The sequence below is a fragment of the Lactuca virosa genome, chromosome 4 (genome assembly GCF_052849685.1).
Source record: "Lactuca virosa cultivar CGN04683 chromosome 4, Lactuca_virosa_CGN04683_v6, whole genome shotgun sequence".
Taxonomy (NCBI): Eukaryota; Viridiplantae; Streptophyta; class Magnoliopsida; order Asterales; family Asteraceae; genus Lactuca; species Lactuca virosa.
In genome coordinates, this window is record NC_136429.1 from 350,009,225 (window position 1) to 350,029,039 (window position 19,815).

Below are 19,815 nucleotides of genomic sequence, written 5' to 3' on the forward strand. Positions count from 1 at the left end.
AGTGCTCATAAGTTCTGAGTATTGGATTCAACCCACGCTCGCTTGTATCACTTCATGGAATTTATCTCGAGTGATCGTGATACGGTAATATCATATAACTGTTCAAGCCTAGAGATATGATTTGTTGCGTATGAGTTGGTTATACATTGATTGTGCGAAAACGCATTGGTAACTCGATGTTATAAAACGTACCTTTGTGTCTAATTCAACAAGTAGTAGAGAAAACATATGAGTCAAAGTTTATTTGTTCCTTCTAGGATTAGAAGCGATATCTGGGCCCCTCGATGATTTTGTTTTGACCTATGTACCGGGCTCGGTCAGAACTAAATTGATGTGTTCGATTAAGTTCTATGTCAAACAAATCGGAAATCGGGAAACAACTGCTGGACAATAAGTAAGACATTGTTCCATGTGTTTGTCCGGATGATATCTAGAACAGAGGATTAAATGATCCCTTATCTAAAATGGCGCTTCATAGTCCAACAGGGTTTTAAGAGCTACGATTGCCGGTCGGTTCCTGAAGTCATGCTTGCAATTATAGTTATTAGACTTATCCAAGTGGGAGAATGTTGGATAAGGTGTCTGAGTCCATAACTATATTTGAGATGTACTTGAACCGACCCGGCATGGTCCATTTGGGTTGCACTTCACCCGAACAATTTATATGGATAATCTTTTGAGAATAGTATAAGTTATGATTTATTAATATATTATAAGTTCTAATATATTAATATGAAATCATATTATTTAATTAGTATTGATCTACAATTAATTTAGAACTAATTTAGTGATCAAAAGTATGACTAATTAAATATGGGCTCTTGTATTTATATAGTGTGGGCTATTGCTTATTTAGAATGGGCTAGGCTTGCAAGGAAAGTCCATGGATAGTCCATGGAGCTTTAACCCATGGATCTCATGGAAATGAAAAGACATGGGTATTAGGGTTTACACGGATGTAACCCTAATCCATCACACTATATAAAGGAGTCCTTGGCACTTGAAATGGAACTAGTTTTATGTGTGAGAACAAGAGGGCCGATTTCAAGAAGAGTGTGACTATTCTCTCAAGTTTCCAAGTTTGTGGTGATTTGTGACTTCCATTTGAGGCATCCACATTATTGGTGCTAGGCTTTCAAACTCCAAGCAATCAACCACTACTAAAAGGTAAGTAACTCTACTAGCTTTATTTGATTCAAGTACCCCATGCCATGCTAGTTAGGTTAAGAACCTTGGAAGAATCAATTTTGCATGTATCTTAGTAAAACATAGATCCAAGGTTTCTAGGGTTGCATGTACACCTTAGGAGTGTTAAAATGCTCAAAACCCATCAGTTTAAATCATTTAAAACATGTATAAAATTATTCATCCAGCATAGACAACAAGTATACAGAAAATATGCACACATAGCATGTAATTTATATAAAATACATCATATCTATGTGTAAGATGAAAGTAACTGTGCACTCACTTGATAAGGTGGTGACTCTGTACTCGGAAAACGCTTCGTTTACTTAAAACAATTTCCTTCGACAAAACCTAGTATCATTAGCACTAGAGTTTAGTCTAACATTCACCGAGACTAATTAATAGTCTTGCTATTGTTACTATTATATAATCATTAAAACGATACTCTTCACCCACTATGTACAGACAGGGGCCAGACATGACACACAGGAGGGTAGGACCTTTTTGGCATATAGCACTTCTGAAATCCAATAACCCAAGCGGCCCTTCAAACCAGATTCCCCATACCGCGAGTGGTTAAAAAGATATTATAACGACACTTATATAAACCATAATAATAGCCCAAATTATTATTATAAGGTCCTAATAACGTTACTATATTTAAATAAAATATATATTTAAAATAATGTAGGCGTAGCTCACTTACAGCGGGTTTTTATTAAAAACCAGGCTTCCCTGGAGCGGCGTTTCCGAGCCGAAAAGCTCTTTTTCTCGGAGCCTTCGGGAGCTTCGGGGGTTCCTTAGGCTTTGGGGGGTTAGGAGGTTAGAGAGAGAGTGTAGAGAGAGAAAGATAAGTTGGAAATGGTGTTAAATTGGAGCTGCCTTCGCTTCCCTCTTATAGCAGGCCGAAGCCTCGGTACGCAGGGCGCTCCTGCGAGGTACGTAGGGCGTAGGCTTGCGACACGGTGCGTTCGTACGATATGTGTCCGAAGATGGCTGGGGCGATGTGGCCGATCCGAGACCGAGCCCTCCTACGCAGCGCGTTCCTTCCCTCTACGCATGGCGTTCCTTGGCCAGATTTGCATTTTGCCATCCCGACTTCAAAAATTCATAACTTTCGCATACGAGCTCCGTTTTCGACGTTCTTTATATCCACGCGTAGGCGGGACCGTACTATACAACTTTCGTTTAGACTTTGTCGGCTAATTTTGAATTTATTTTTAAAGTTATATTTTTAACAGGCCGGGAAAGGAATAGTTCGTTAAAAATTCATAACTTCTTCATCCAACGGCTGTTTTCGTCTGTCTTTTTACCGTTACGCTACTATTAACGAGATCTTCGATTCTCGTTCAGGTTGTGTCGACTGAAAATCGCTCGATCTAATATTCGAACTCCGGGCTGCACACTGCTAAGCCGAAACTTAGAAAAATCATAACTTCCTCATACGAAGTCAGATTTGGGCGTTCTTTTTATGCACACTCTACGTTTAACATATTCTATGACTTTCTTTTAAATCTCTAAGGCTAAGAATCACTCTATCGCAAATTCACTATTTACGTCGCGCAGTGTCGTGCGGGTTTTCTCGCGAAACTTAGATAGGCCATAACTTCTTCGTTATAACTCGGATTTCGGCGTTCTTTATATGTATGGAATCCTTGTGACATCTGCTACAACTTTTATTAAGATTATCTATTTTAAATTATCTTCTATCAAGCAGTCGTTTTTGACACTTATTGTCTCTATAATGACTAGCCCCGATCTACGGGAGTTACAATTATCTCCCCCTTAAGATGATTACGTCCTAGAATCATCAACGAAACAGGGTTGTATAATGATTCCATATGTTATCTCTTCATCCTAGGTAATAACCGTAACTTCTATGTTCCTGTGAATGAGTATCTAATTCTTGGACTTCTTGACCGTAGGCGGTGCTTAATCTTGCGTCCTCTCTTCATACTATGTTGGACTTTCAATTGTAACCTTCGAGTTACAATCTTGATCCTTATTGGAAACTCATTATCCTTCGTAAACAGACTTTACTTTGATTATCGTAACAGACTGATGGGTCATGTTCTAATGACCTCTCGTCGTATGATGCAACGCTTAGACTCAGGTCTTTTAGAGTCAAATTCCGGAATGTAATATACTTTCCTTCATGTTCTAATGTGATATAATCACATTTTAGCATGTAGCATTTCTAGCTACCAGCTTCTTTAACAACGAGCGTGACATACTCGTCTTAGTCAGACTCCACTTGATATGACTACTAGGTTCGAAATAACAATCATCTTCTTATTCATTACTGAAACGATGGTAACGACATACTCGAATAAAACGGTATCAATTACTAGCTTCTTGGTAACCTTGTGACTTTCCTTGATCCAAGTGCGAGTCCTGTGCTTCCGGTAGTATAGGCCTCTACTACCATTCACACCTACTCATACTCTTGCTAAGTATTGTCTCGCAGTTTTCCAAGTCACCATACAAGGAAATCACATAACAGCTTAACACATAAGATAGCAAAACGAAGGTTTTATATTATTTCTTGAAACGATTACATAGGTGTTCAAGTTCACCCTATACTATGCCTCTAATAGGCTACACCACGTGGTACTACCTACATGGCTACTCTGTATCTTGATCTTGGAATATAAAATCCTTATTCCTGATTCCTTGCATTGTTATCTGCTTCGTCAAGGATCATTTGAAATGCTCTTGCCTTTGGCTTTGGCGGCACATTTGGCTTTGTAGCCCCTTCCATCTTTGGGAAGTCTTACTTGAAGTTCCCTTCCTCTTTACATTCTTAGCACACCTTTTGTTGAATGTATACTCGTTGGCATAATGCCCATGCTTTCCACACTTGAAACAAGTCACCTCCTTACCGCATTTTCCAGAGTATTTCTTTTTGCACTTCTCGCACCATCTTGCTTCACTTCCTCCTCCTCCAAACTTCCTCGAACTTGACTTGCTCTTCTTATTAGGCCTTGCCAACCCTTCAAATTTCCTCTTTTCGCCAACCTCAATCTTGCTGGCGGGTCTTCCCTTGATCATCTCCTTAACAGACTTGGCAGCGCAGATAGCTTCCTCCAAAGTAGGCGCCTGACGTACTGGCACCGCATACTCCCATGGAAGTCCCTTGGTGTACTTGTCAATTTTCGTCAGCTCATCTGGGACAAGACGCAAGGCAAACTCCATCTTCTCTATGAAGTTGTTGGTGTATTCACCAATGGACATGCTTCCTTTCTTTAGAGTCAGGAATTGGTTCTCTAGCTCAAGCAGGTTTTGGGCTGAGCAGTACTTGCGCTTGAATATCACCAAAAACCGATGAGAATAAATCTCAGATCGATTAGATCTTTCACAGGTAAAAGATAAAGATCAAACAAAACAAACACAATAACAGAATCAACAATATGCTTATGATTCAAATATAGTCACGCCTCAGCAGAGCTCTATGAAGAACTTCCACTGTAGAGGCGAGCTAGGGTTTACAATCCTCAAAAAGAATAAAAATTAAAGCGTGTTTACAAAGACTGCATGCATGCAGCTTAAATACTAAACCCTAGAGAAAACATGCACGGTTGGACAGGCCCAAACCGGAAATCAAAATTGGGCTAAGGACCGAGCCCATGACGCAACACTATAAGCCCAACAATCTCCCCCTTTACGTCGAATGAGGCGAGAGATCAATTTCTTTGAGTAGGCTTCACAGTCTTGAGAACCTTGAACAGCCGAGGGATGACTGCAAGAAGTTTTTGCCGAAACTGAATGTACCATCGTAGCATGTCAGTAAACAGCTTCTTATCGGCTGTAGAATTCTGATTGCACTTGTGGATAATCTCCAAGATATGCTCCAAGCAAGCAGTTGAGAATAAGTGCTTATCACACAGAGCGAAGATACATTTTTGCTTTTCGCCTCTGACAAACATTACTGTGTGAGACTGTGGGTCGATTCTACCCTTGACCATAACATTCACATCGCCCATTCTGCCGGAAGGTTTGATCGTTAGACGCTTGTGAATGGCAGCGGCGATCTCTTGGTCCATTTTCGCCACTTCGTGAATGTAGCATACAAGCACTCGCTTGATATGGTCAATGATCGGCTAGTACTCCTGTGGATTTGACATCAGGATGTTGTTGAGAAGTATCCAGTCGTGGGGATTGAGGTTCGGTAGATCAGCAAGGGTGAAGTTATGAACCGAGCCTTCAGAGCCTCGAGTCACTTTGAATTTCACATTGACAAACTTCCCTGCTGAGTAAGGCTTCAGAACCTTGACAGTAGTAATCTTCTGTAAGCTCCATGTCTGGTGCTGTGGCTGAGCAAACTCCAGATAGAACTCCAAAAGATCCCGATCAACCTTCGGGTCTGGAGAGGGAATAGAAACAGTTGAGTTAAAGCAGTGAAAGATGAATGCTTTTCGCGTGATCGGCATGTCAAACTGTGCATCCTTGGAGTTTTCAAGCCCAAACGACATCACAGGCTCAAGCCACATTGTACAAGGTTCATCGATAGCACACTTTTGAAGCGAATCAAGAGTCCACACTGGAAAAATGGACTTCTTCTTTTCCAGGAGCTCTTTTTCTTTAAGCTCTTTTTCAAGCTCTATCGATTCCTTCATCAGTTTTTCTTCAAGTTCCTTATCAGATGCCTTTGTTTTCTGAAAAGGATTAGAGGGATCTGGTTTAAAAATATCTTCAATATCATCATCAGTATCATCATCTTCACCAATTTTCTTCTTCTTCTTCTTGCATCTATCACTGACCGAAGCTTCATTAACCTTCTTCTTCTCTCCCCCTTGTTTCGGTTGGACACCAGGCACTGGAATTTCGGGGGTAGGAGAGCGAGGCGGGGTATTACCACGACCCGAAGCCTCCTCGTCAGAGCTTTCGCTTTCAGATTCTGAAGGAGGAGCAGATGTGTGTTTGGGAGGGACATACTCTGAGTCTGAATCACTTGAAGATTGGAGTATGAGTCTCCGAGCGGGCTTTTTCTGCTTCTTGGGTTCAGGCTGGGACAGAGCAGCCTTGTCTGACCTTCGCTTCGTAGGGGTTTGCCCCTTGGTTGTTTTAGCAACCTTTGTCTCCTTCTGAGTCGCAGCTTTCTTTCCCCTCTTGGCTGGCTTGTCAGCTTCTTCAATGGATCGAACCATGGCTAGGGTTAGTTCCCGTGGACCCGAAGAAGGAAACTCCCTGTATTGTTGCAGAAGTTTATCGGGCCTTGCCGACCCTTCAAATTTCCTCTTTTCGCCAACCTTAATCTTGTTGGTGGCTCTTCCCATGATCATCTCCTCAACAGACTTGGCAACCCAGATAGTTGCCTCCAAAGTAGGTGTCTGACGTACTGGCACCGCATACTCCCATGGAAGTCCCTTGGCATACTTGTCGATTTTCGTCAGCTCATCTGGGACAAGACGCAAGGCAAAATCCATCTTCTCTGTGAAGTTGTTGGTGTATTCATCAATGGACATGCTTCCTTTCTTCAGAGTCAGGAACTGGTTCTCTAGCTCGAGTAGGTTTTGGGCTGAGTAGTACTTGCGCTTGAATTGCACCAAAAACTCTGCCCACGTTAGGTGCACGGGGTCATTGGGGCTTAGAGTCTTCCCCAGGGTGTTCGACCAGCGAACAACGCCTCCTCGGAACTGACGCACAACAAATGTGGTTTGTAACTTGCCTATGCAACCACACGTCATGAAGGCCAACTCCATCTCTGAGATCCAATCCATAACTCCGATCGGATCTTCCTTTCCAGTGAAAGTCGATGGTTTGCAAGTTAGAAAATATTTGTACTTACATTTGTTCCTATCATCTTCGTCATCTTGGTTGTTTCGTCGAACAATTGGTGGGTTGGCTCGACCAACTGTCCCACTGTAGTTCCCTCCTTCTGACTCCCCATCATTCTGTTCGGTCTATTCGATCGGTATTGTAGCTTCCTCTCGATTCTGTTGAAGTAAACGTCTGGTCTCCTCCATTTGACGATCCAACATCATTTGGATCATCGCTTGTACTTCGGCCATTGTGATTGGCTCGGGAGCGGCTACCACAACAGGTATTTGCTCAATCACTGGGGGCTGTTGATTCTTGTTTCCATTCACGTTCCCGACTCCACTTCGGGTTCTTGCCAGTTTGATCTATACACCGAATAAGGTGAATTTATATCTTTATTTTATATAGACGTTTAAATCATCCTTATCATTCCGAAACGTTTACATGTTAGTTCTAATATCGTAGTCGTACGTTTAGAATCCTGAACACATAAGGTTTCCAGATTCGGTCGGCAACAGACCATAGATCCGAACAAATAATAGCATATAAGGCAAAAAACATTTAGTACGTAAAAGCATATTAGGCATCTTTCCTAATATAAGCTAGTGCTCGTGTCTAAAATATAGTAGACACTCATCTCACAATCATCGCTTAGCATTCTAAGTTTAAATCTAGAAATCCTACAAATTCCTATTTCGCTTAAACTGATGCTCATATACCAACTGTGACATCCCCATTTTCACGGCCAAAAAAATATCGATTTTGTTTATGCTTTATAAAAATAAGAGTACCCCTTTTAATAAAAATGTTACGGAATTTGTTCCCAGAAAAACATGATAAATATGTTATCAAAGCATTTCCGAAGAAATGTATTTTTATTCATTTTAAAACATTTGGGATGTCATCGTCCATACAGAAACATAAGCATATACAGAACTGTGACATCCCCAAAATCACGGCCAGAAAAGACCGGTTTCATTTATGCGTTTAAACAAATTTTCAGAGTAATCCCTTGATTAAAAGAGTTGCGGAATTTGTCCCCAAAACAATACATGATAAAATAAGGTTTATCAAAGCATTTCTTAAAGAAATGTATTTTCATTACATATTAAAAATCGGGATGTCATGTTCCGATACAGACACAAAAGCATAAACAATACAACATAGACCTTACATAGTTACATATAACTACGCGTCTATAATCCAAAAATATCTTGACAATGTCATCCAACTTATGCTCACGTGCCACTACCTGTAATACAATGAAAAACTGAGTGCGTCAGGCTTGGGAGCCTAGTGAGCATATAGGGTTTTCAACCCACAATAAAGAATTATATTTAATTTCACCAACCAATACTAACCCGATTACCCATTCCCGTTATCCTCACTTTATGTCCCTAAAACAACAACTATTACAAGGGACCTAATCTAGGATTTTCATCGGGACGGACATTACTGCAAAAGGGCTTCCTTAGCAATAGATGTCCTAAAGGTAAACATGAGGGGGATAGAGTACACCGGTGAACACATCGTTCACAAAACCTACAAGTTATGAGCCTGCTAGTGTTCCACTGGACTGACTAGAAAGAGTCCGTGGTCGTCATCCATACTCCGCTAGATGACTAGATCAACAACAACATCGAGGAATCTCATCATTTTATTTCATCACACACCAACTGTCTACCCATGTTCTACCCAACATATTAGTAGATAAAATATATACATTTATATACAGCTTAAAACCTGTACAAAACATCCATTCAACAACTAGTTCAAATAAACACATAATATACAAACACATAGCACGTATTTTATAAGAATACTTTATATCTATGTGTTAGAAGAAAACGAATATACACTCACCTGATCAGAAGATGATCGGGCATCACTACGGTTCTAAGAGTAGTATTTCTTCGGTGAAACCGGGAGATCTTCACAAAACCGGGCTTCTCGCGGACAGAGTTTCAGCTCGGAAACTTTACTTCTCGGTATCTTCGGGGCTTCGGGACTTGCTTCGGGTCTCGGGATGATACCGGGGCTTCGGGGGTATAAATTGCATGCAAAACGAGGCAATAAGGAGTGAAAGAGAAGAAATGAGCAACAAATCCCGGAGACCTTGCATTCTATTTATAGGGAGGCTGACCCTCCGAACGTAGCGCTTTCCCTGAACGAACGCAGCGCGTTCCGCCGTGCGTCATTGCTTACGAACTTCGGACCTGACAGGCGACGAGACAGGCTCTGGGCTCCGAACGCGGGGCGTTCCCCCTTTGGGATGCGCGCCTCGAACTTCAAAAAATCATATCTTTCGCATACGAGCTCCGTTTTCGACGTTCTTTATATTCACGCGAATGTGAGACTATGTTCTACAACTCTCGTTTAGACTCTGTTGGCTAATTTTGACTTTATTTTTATTATATTAATTTTAGTAGGCCGGGACAGGAAAACTCCGTTATAAAATCATAACTTCTTCATCTGACGTCCGTTTTCATCTGTCTTTTTACCGTTGGACTACTAACGACGAGATCTTCGATTCTCGTTTAGATTGGTTCGGCCAATTATCACTCGATCTCAATTTCGAGATTTCGGGCTGCATACCGCTAAGTCGAAACTTAGAAAAATCATAACTTCCTCATGCGAAGTCAGATTTAGACGTTCTTTTTATGCGCGCTCTCGGTTTAACGTATTCTACAGCTTCCGTTCAGATAACTAAGGCTAGATATCGCTCTATCTTAAATTTTTATTTTACGTCCTTCAGCGTCGTGCCGGTTCCGTTGTGAAACTTCGACAGGTCATAACTTCTTCGTTATAACTCGGATTTCAGCATTCTTTATATATTCGCAAACCTCGTCACAACCACTACGCCTTTATGCATCAATATCGATTTTATCTAACATTTTATTTTTACGCTTATTTTTATTCTTAATTTGATTAAGTCACAGAATTAAGCATAAAACACATAATACTCAAATAACACATTATTATCATTTCAAAATGAGTTACAAAGGTTCACCTAGACTATTACAACGACATTAATGCCTAGCCCAGAAACACGGGCGTTACAATTCTCTCCACCTTAGGATGATTCCGTCCCCGGAATCACACGTCAACAAACAAATGCGGATAGCGACTCATCATGTCACTCTCCGTCTCCCAGGTGAGATTTGGCCCATTCGTATGTTTCCATCGGACAAGCACTAATTCGACCATCTTGCGTCGCAACTTCTTAGTCTTTCGGTCAACGATTGCCTCTGGTTCTTCAATTAACCTTTTGTTCTCATCAATGCTTAACTCAGAAATTGGAATTATATCAGGAACTCCTCCCGTGAACTTCCTCAAATAACACACATGAAAAGTGTTATGAATTCCATTCAGTTCTTCCGGTAATTCGAGCTTGTAAGCTTGGTTCCCAATCCTCTGAAGAACTTTAAACGGTCCAATAAACCTTGGACTTAACTTTCCCCTTTTACCAAATCTTATAAGTCCCTTCCACGGCGAGACTTTAAGCAAAACTGAATCTCCAACTTCAAAAGTCATCGGTCTTCGCTTGTTGTCAGCATAGCTCTTTTGACGATCCTGAGCTGCTAACATTCTCTCCCTGATTATTTTCAGCTTTTCAGCAGTTTGATGGACTATCTCAGGTCCCATAAACTGCTTTTCCCTAGCCTCAAGCCAACAAGACGGCGTACGACATTTTTGTCCGTACATAGCTTGATAAGGTGCCATCTTTATGCTCGAGTGGAAACTATTATTGTAGGAGAATTCTACCAAAGGTAAATGTTCATCCCAGTTACCTTGGAATTCCAGGGTACATGCTCTCAGCATATATTCAAGTATTTGTATCGTTCTTTCGCTCTGACCATCAGTCTGTGGATGGTAAGCTGTACTCAAACACAGCTTGGTACCCAATTCCTCTTGTAGACTTTTCCAAAATCGCGAGGTGAAACGGCTGTCACGATCTGACACAATCGTTAATCGAACACCGTGAAGCCTCACAATTTCCTTCACGTAAGAATTCGCAAGCTTATCCATAGACCATTTCTCATTGGCTGCTATGAAATGCGCACTCTTAGTGAATCGATCAACGACCACCCAAATCATGTCGTGACCATTCTTCGTTCTGGGCAGTTTAGTGACAAAATACATTGTGATGTCTTCCCACTTACCCATAGGCACAGGTAAAGGTTCTAAACTCCCGTATGGTTTCTGATGTTGTGCCTTGACTCTCGCACAGGTCACACACTCCGCCACATACTTTGCAATGTCGAGGTTCATCGTCGGCCACCAGTAATAGGGTTTTAGGTCCCTATACATTTTAGTGCTGCCAAGATGAATTGAGTACATGGTTTTGTGAGCTTCTTCCATCAGAAGATCTCTTATTCCTCCTGACTTAGGTACCCAAATACGATCTTGGAATACCTTCAGTCCATGACCATTTGTACCAAACACTAACGTTTTGCCCAAACGTTCCTCCTTCCGGTCATTCTTCTCTGAAGCTTCTGCTTGAGCTTTCTTTATACTCTCCACAATTGTCGAGACAACTTCTATTCTCAACGCTCTTCGCCTTTTTCTTTCAAGATTGACTTTCCGACTGAGAGCATCAACAACAACATTGGCTTTACCGGGGTGGTAAAGTATCTCACAGTCGTAGTCCTTAAGTAATTCTAGCCAGCGTCTTTGCCTCATATTCAATTCTTTCTGATTAAAGAGATATTGGAGACTCTTATGATCAGTGAAAAGTTTGCACTTCGAGCCATAGAGGTAATGCCTCCTTATTTTTAGAGCAAATACTATCGCTACCAACTCCAAATCATGAGTGGGGTAGTTCTTTTCATGCTCTTTCAGCTGTCGAGACACATATGCTATCACCTTTTCTCTTTAGGTCAGAACACAACCCAATCCAACACCAGACGCATCGCTATAGACAGCGAAGTCTTCAACTCCATCGGGTAGAGAAAGAATCGGTGCTTCACATAGCTTCTTATTTAGCAACTCGAATGCTTCTTTGTGATTATCACTCCAAGTATAAGTAGCTCCTTTGTGAGTCAAAGCTGTTAATGGAGTAGCGATCGAAGAAAAGCCTTGGATAAACCTTCGGTAATATCCGGCTAATCCCAGAAAGCTTCGGATCTCCGTGGGACCTTTTGGTTGTTCCCACTTCATAATAGCTTCAATCTTTGCTGGATCAACCATTATTCCTTCCTGGTTGACCACGTGACCCAAGAATTGGACTTCTCGGATCCAAAAATCACATTTGGAGAACTTAGCATACAGCTTCTCCATTTTCAAGACTTCTAACACTTCGCGTAAGTGTTGGCCATGTTCCTCTTGGCTTTTCAACTAAATCAGAATGTCATCTATGAACACTATCACAGATTTATCAAGGAACGGATTACAAACCCTGTTCATTAAATCCATGAATGCTGCTGGAGCATTGGTTAATCCAAACGACATAACCAAAAACTCGTAGTGTCCATATCGTGTTCTGAATGCAGTCTTCTCGATATCCTGTTCTCTTACTTTCAGCTGATGATATCCTAACCTTAGGTCGATCTTTGAAAAATAACTTGAACCTTGTAGTTGATCGAACAGGTCATCAATCCTTGGCAACGTATATCTATTCTTTATTGTTGCCTTGTTCAGCTCTCTGTAATCGATGCACATCCTCATACTCCCGTCTTTCTTTTTCACGAATAACACCGGAGCTCCCCAGGGTGATGAACTAGGTCTTATGAAACCTTTTTCCAATAACTCCTGAAGTTGCATCATCAGCTCCTTCATCTCCGTTGGTGCTAATCGGTAAGGTGCTTTTGCTATTGGCGTTGTTCCTGGTAACAAGTCGATGCAGAATTCTACTTGTCGATCAGGTGGTAATCCAGGAAGATCTTTGGGAAATACTTCCGGATACTCACACACGACAGGAATGCTCTTCATCTCCTTTTTCTCCTTCTTTGCATCAATCACGAATGCCAAATATGATGTACATCCTTTGGCCAAACACTTTCTGGCTTTCATTAGGGAAATGATTCCAGAATTTACCCTGCGTTTGTCCCCATACACCATAAATGACTCTTTCCCTGGCGGGTTTACTTTTACTATCTTCTTTCGGCACAATATCTCGGCGTCATTGGTGCTAAGCCAATCCATTCCCAGCACGATGTCGAAACCATTTAGTTTGATAGGCAATAATTCCTCGTGGAACTTATTCCCATTCAGGTTGATTAAGATGTTTTTCATACGATGGCTAACAGGTACAAACTTGCCACTAGCAACTTCGACTAATAAAGCATTATCTAGTCTATCAACAGGCAAAGCTAGCTTTCTACCAAATTCGTGCGAAATAAAGGAGTAGTTGGCTCCAGAATCAAATAAAATTTAGGCAGGCAATTCGTTTACGAGAAAGGTACCTGAAGCGACATCGGCTTCTTCTTTAGCAGCTTCCAATGTCATCTGAAAGGCTCTCGCCTTCGGCTTTGGTGGAATGTTGGGTTTTGCTGCCTCCTTCTTTTTCGGACAATCCCTCGAGATGTGCCCTTCCTCCCCACACCCATAACAAACTTTCTTGGTGAGGGTGCATTCGTTGGCATAGTGCCCTGGCTTTCCACATTTGAAGCATGTGGTTTCCCCGCCACATTTCCCAAGATGCTTCTTCTTGCATTTGTCACACCATTTCGCTTCGCCTCCTCCACCTCCTCTCGAACTAGACTTCGAGAATTTACCCTTTTTTGCTGGACCCCGAGGGTCCGTCGAACTTCCTCTTCTCACCAACCTCTGACCTCTCCAGACCCTTCTCCCTGATCTGGGTCTCAACATTTCTAGCAGCCCAGATGGCGGCTTTCAATGTGGTTGCTTGCTTAACCATTGGACCATAGTCCGCTGGTAATCCGAGGGCAAACTTATTGACCTTTGAGAGTTCTGTTGGAACTAGGTATGGGATAAGCTTCATCTTTTCTGTGAAACTTGCAGCGTATTCAGTAACGCTCATTTTGCCCTTTTTCAAATTCTGAAACTCATTATTGATTTCCAGAAGGTCCTGCTCGGAGCAGTATTGCAGTTTCAGTTGTTCCACAAAGTCTTCCCAAGACATCTTGCTCGCTTCTCCCTTGGGCATAGAGTCAGCTAACAGCTTCCACCAACTCAACACGCTAGATTTCAACAAAGGGATCGCAAGAGTGGTCTTCTGCCTGTTGCTGCATTCGCAAGTTTCAAACATTGTCTCCATTTCGGAGACCCAATCCATAATTTGCACCGGCGTCGGGCTTCCGGATAGACACGGTGGCTTAGATGCCATAAAATCATTGTATTTACATCCTCTTCCATCATTTCCTCCATCACGATTGTTTTGTCTAACAATCGGTGGGTTTGCTTGACAAACGGTCCCACTGAAGTTTCCTCCATCCGACGGCTCTCCATTCACTTCGGGTTCTTCAACTTGAATTGAAAGTTCTTCACGATTTTGTTGAAGCAGACGTCTAGTTTCTTCCATCTGACGATCCAACATCGTCTGAATCATCAATTGTACACCAACCATTGTCACCGGCTCAGGTGCTGCTGCTACAACAGGTATTTGCTCAATCACTGGTGGTTGATTCCTGTTTTCGTTCGCGTTTCCAACTCCGCTTCTTGTTCTTACCATTCTTGATCTATACACCAAACAAGGTGAATTTAGATCCTCAATCACGATAGATAATCAAATCATCCTTATCACTCCGAAACGTTTACATGCTAGTTCTAATACCGTCGACGCACGCTTAGAATCCTAAACACATAAGGTTTCCAGATCCGGTCGGCAACAGACCATAGATCCGAACAAATAATATCATATATGGCAAACATATAACATTTAGCACGTAAAAGCATTTTAGGCGTCTTTCCTAAAATAAACTAGTGCTCGTGTCTTAAATATAACAGACACTCAACTCACAATCTTCACTTAGCATTCTAAGTTTAAGTCTAGAAATCCTACAAATTCCTAGTTCGCTTAAACTAATGCTCTGATACCAACTGTGACATCCCCAAAATCACGGCCAGAAAAGACCGGTTTCATTTATGCTTTTAAAATAATTTTCAGAGTAATCCTTTGATTAAAAGAGTTGCGGAATTTGTCCCCAAAACAATACATGGTAAAATAAGGTTTATCAAAGCATTTCTTAAAGAAATGTATTTTCATTATATATTAAAACTCGGGATGTCATGTTCCGATACAGACACAAAAGCATAAACAATACAACATAGACCTTACATAGTTACATATAACTACGGGTCTATAATCCAAAAATATCTTGACAACGTCATCCAATTTATGCTCTCGTGCCACTACCTGTAATACAAAGGAAAACTGAGTGGGTCAGGCTTGGGAGCCTGGTGAGCATATAGGGTTTTCAACCCACAATAAATAATTATATTTAATTTCACCAACCAATACTAACCCGATTACCCATTCCCGTTATCCTCACTTTATGTCCCTAAAACAACAACTATTACAAGGGACCTAATCTAGGATTTTCATCGGGACGGACATTACTGCAAAGGGGCTTCCTTAGCAATAGATGTCCTAAAGGCAAACATGAGGGGGATAGAGTACACCGGTGAACACATCGTTCACAACACCTACAAGTTATGAGCCTGCTAGTGTTCCACTGGACTGTCTAGAAAGAGTCCGTGGTCGCCATCCATACTCCGCTAAATGACTAGATCAACAACAACATCGAGGCCTCTCATCATTTTATTTCATCACACAGCAACTGTCTACCCATGTTCTACCCAACATATTAGTAGATAAAATATATACATTTATATACAGCTTAAAACCTGTACAAAACATCCATTCAACAACTAGTTCAAATAAACACATAATATACAAACACATAGCACGTATTTTATAAGAATACTTTATATCTATGTGTTAGAAGAAAACGAATATACACTCACCTGATCAGAAGATGATCGGGCATCACTACGGTTCTAAGAGTAGTATTTCTTCGGTGAAACCGGGAGATCTTCACAAAACCGGGCTTCTCGCGGACAGAGTTTCAGCTCGGAAACTTTACTTCTCGGTATCTTCGGGGCTTCGGGACTTGCTTCGGGTCTCGGGATGATACCGGGGCTTCGGGGGTATAAATTGCATGCAAAACGAGGCAATAAGGAGTGAAAGAGAAGAAATGAGCAACAAATCCCGGAGACCTTGCATTCTATTTATAGGGAGGGTGACCCTCCGAACGTAGCGCTTTCCCTGAACGAACGCAGCGCGTTCCGCCGTGCGTCATTGCTTACGAACTTCAGACCTGACAGGCGACGAGACAGGCTCTGGGCTCCGAACGCGGGGCGTTCCCCAATTGAACGCGAGGCGTTCCCCCTTTGGAATGCGCGCCTCGAACTTCAAAAAATCATATCTTTCGCATACGAGCTCCGTTTTCGACGTTCTTTATATCCACGCGAAGGTGAGACTATGTTCTACAACTCTCGTTTAGACTCCGTTGGCTAATTTTGAGTTTATTTTTATTATATTAATTTTAGTAGGCCGGGACAGGAAAACTCCGTTATAAAATCATAACTTCTTCATCTGACGTCCGTTTTCATCTGTCTTTTTACCGTTGGACTACTAACGACGAGATCTTCGATTCTCGTTTAGATTGTTTCGGCCAGTTATCACTCGATCTCAATTTCGAGATTTTGGGCTGCATACCGCTAAGTCGAAACTTAGAAAAATCATAACTTCCTCATGCGAAGTCATTTTTAGACGTTCTTTTTATGCGCACTCTCGGTTTAACGTATTCTACAGCTTCCGTTTAGATAACTAAGGCTAGTTATCGCTCTATCTTAAATTCTTATTTTACGTCCTTCAGCGTCGTGCTGGTTCCGTCGGGAAACTTCGACAGGTCATAACTTCTTCGTTATAACTCGGATTTCAGCATTCTTTATATATTCGCAAACCTCGTCACAACCACTATGCCTTTATGCATCAATATCGGTTTTATCTAACATTTTATTTTTACGCTTATTTTTATTCTTAATTTGATTAAGTCACACAATTAAGCATAAAACACATAATACTCAAATAACACATTATTATCATTTCAAAATGAGTTACAAAGGTTCACCTAGACTATTACAACGTCATTAATGCCTAGCCCAGAAACACGGGCGTTACAAGAACTTACATTCATTTACACTAGTGATCTACACCTCTTTAATCAATCAGTGTAATGTAACTTCATATCGACACCTGTGATATAATAAGCTTGAGTGGGTCAGGTTGGGAAACCTGGTGAGCACATAGGGTTTTCAACCCACAATAATATAATTATTATATTAAACATCAAACAATCAATCAACCCAATTACACATCCCCATTATCTTCTTTACTCTTAAGGATCTACCCTAAAAATAAGCTATTCCTCGTTCATTCATTCCTAAGGATTATCCTAAGGAATAGGCATGAAGTCCATCATTGCCAATGACACGGTTGTCAAGCACAGCTGCTAATATTATCATTTAGGCGCAGCTGCCAGAATTGTGACATTCTTTATGAGGCGCAACTGTCGGTATTGTCCTTTAGGCGCAACTGCCATGGTTATGATGTTCTCTATTAGGCGCAACTGCCAATACTATCCTTAGAGCGCAGCTGCTAGGATGTTTATCGTAGATCACAAACATCTACATGTTGTGGCGCAGCTGCCAGTGCTCATCTATAGGGTATTGGGTCCATTACTGCCAATGTTCACCTATAAGGCACTATGTCCATACTGCTGATGTTCCTCTATATCAAATTTTATCCATCATCATTCATCTACCCATGTTTTACCCTACATATTTTGTAGATATAAATACATATACAGTTTAAATCATTTAAAACATGTATAAAATTGTTCATCTAACATAGACAGCAGGTATACAGATAATATGCACACATAGCACGTAATTTATATAAAATACTTCATATCTATGTGTAAGATGAAAGTAATTATGCACTCACCTGATAAGGTGGTGACTCTGTACTCGGACAGCGCTTCGTTTACTTAAAACAATTTCCTTCGACAAAACCTAGTATCATTACCACTAGAGTTTAGTCTAACGTTCACCGAGACTAATTAATAGTCTTGCTATTATTACTATTATATAAGCGTTAAAACAATACTCTTCACCCACTATGTACATACAGGGGCCAGACATGAAACACCGGAGGGTAGGACCATTTTCGCATATAGCACTTCTAAAAGCCAACAACCCAAGCGGCCCTTCAAACTAGATTCCCTGTACCGTAAGTGGTTAAAACGATATTATAACGAAACTTATATAACCCATAATAATAGCCCAAATAATTATTTTTAGGCCCTAATAACGTTACTATATTTAAATAAAAGCTATATTTAAAATAGTGTAGGCGTAGCTCACTTACAACGGGTTTTTATTAAAAACCAGGCTTCCTTGGAGCAGCGTTTCCTAGCCGAAAAGCTCTTTTTCTCGGAGCCTTCGGGAGCTCCGGGGCTTCCTTCGGGTGCTAGGGGATACCCTAGGCTTTGGGGGGTTAGGAGGCTAGAGAGAGAGTGTGTAGAGAAAGAAAGAGAAGTTGGAAATGGTGTGAAATTGGAGCTGCCTTCGCTTTCCTTTTATAGCAGGCCGAAGCCTCGGTACGCAGGGCGCTCTTGCGAGGTACGCATCGCATTCCTCGTACGCAGGGCGTAGGCTTCTAATGTGGTGCGTTCGTACAATACGTGTCCGAAGATGGCTGGGGCGACATGGCCGATCCGAGACCGAGCCCTCCTATGCAGCGCGTTCCTTCCCTCTGCGCATGACGTTCCTCGGCCAGATTCGCATTTTGCCATCCCGACTTCAAAAATTCATAACTTTCGGATACGAGCTCCATTTTCGACGTTCTTTATATCCACGCGTAGGCGGGACCATATTATACAACTTTCGTTTAGACTCCGTCTGCTAACTTTGACTTTAGTTTTAAAGTTATATTTTTAACAGGCCGGGACAAGAATAGTTCGTTAAAAATTCATAACTTCTTCATCCGACGTCCGTTTTCGTTTGTCTTTTTACTGTTACGCTACTATTAACGAGATCTTCGATTCTCGTTTAGGTTGTGTCGGCTGAAATCGCTCGATCTAATATTCGAACTCTGGGTTGCACACTGCTAAGCCGAAACATAGAAAAATCATAACGTCCTCATACGAAGTCATATTCGGGCGTTCTTTTTATGCACGCTCTTGGTTTAACGTATTCTACGACTTTCATTTAAATCGCTAAGGATAAGAATTGCTCTATCGTAAATTCACTATTTACGTCGCGCAATGTCGTGCCGGTTTTGTCACGAAACTTCGACGGGCCATAACTTCTTCGTTATAATTCGGATTTCGGCGTTCTTTATATGTACAAAATCCTTGTGACATATGCTACAAATTTTATTAAGATTATTTATTCTAAATAATCTTCTATCAAAAAGTCATTTTCGACACTTATTGTCTCTATAATGACTAGCCCAGATCTATGGGCGTTACAATTATCTCCCTCTTAAGATGATTACGTCCCGAAATCATCAACGAAACAGGGCTGTATAATGATTCCATATGTTATCTCTTCATCCTAGGTAATAACCGTAACTTCTATGTTCCTTTGAATAAGTATCTAATTCTTGGACTTCTTGACCGTAGGCGGTGCTCAATCTTGTGTCCTCTCTTCATACTATGTTGGAATTTCAATTGTAACTTTCGAGTTACAATCTTGATCCTTATTGGAAACTCCTGATCCTTCGTAAACAGACTTTACTTCGATTATCATAACAGACCGATGGGTCATGTTCTAATGACCTCTCGTCGTATGATGCAACGCTTAGACTCAGGTCTTTTAGAGTCAAATTCCGGAATG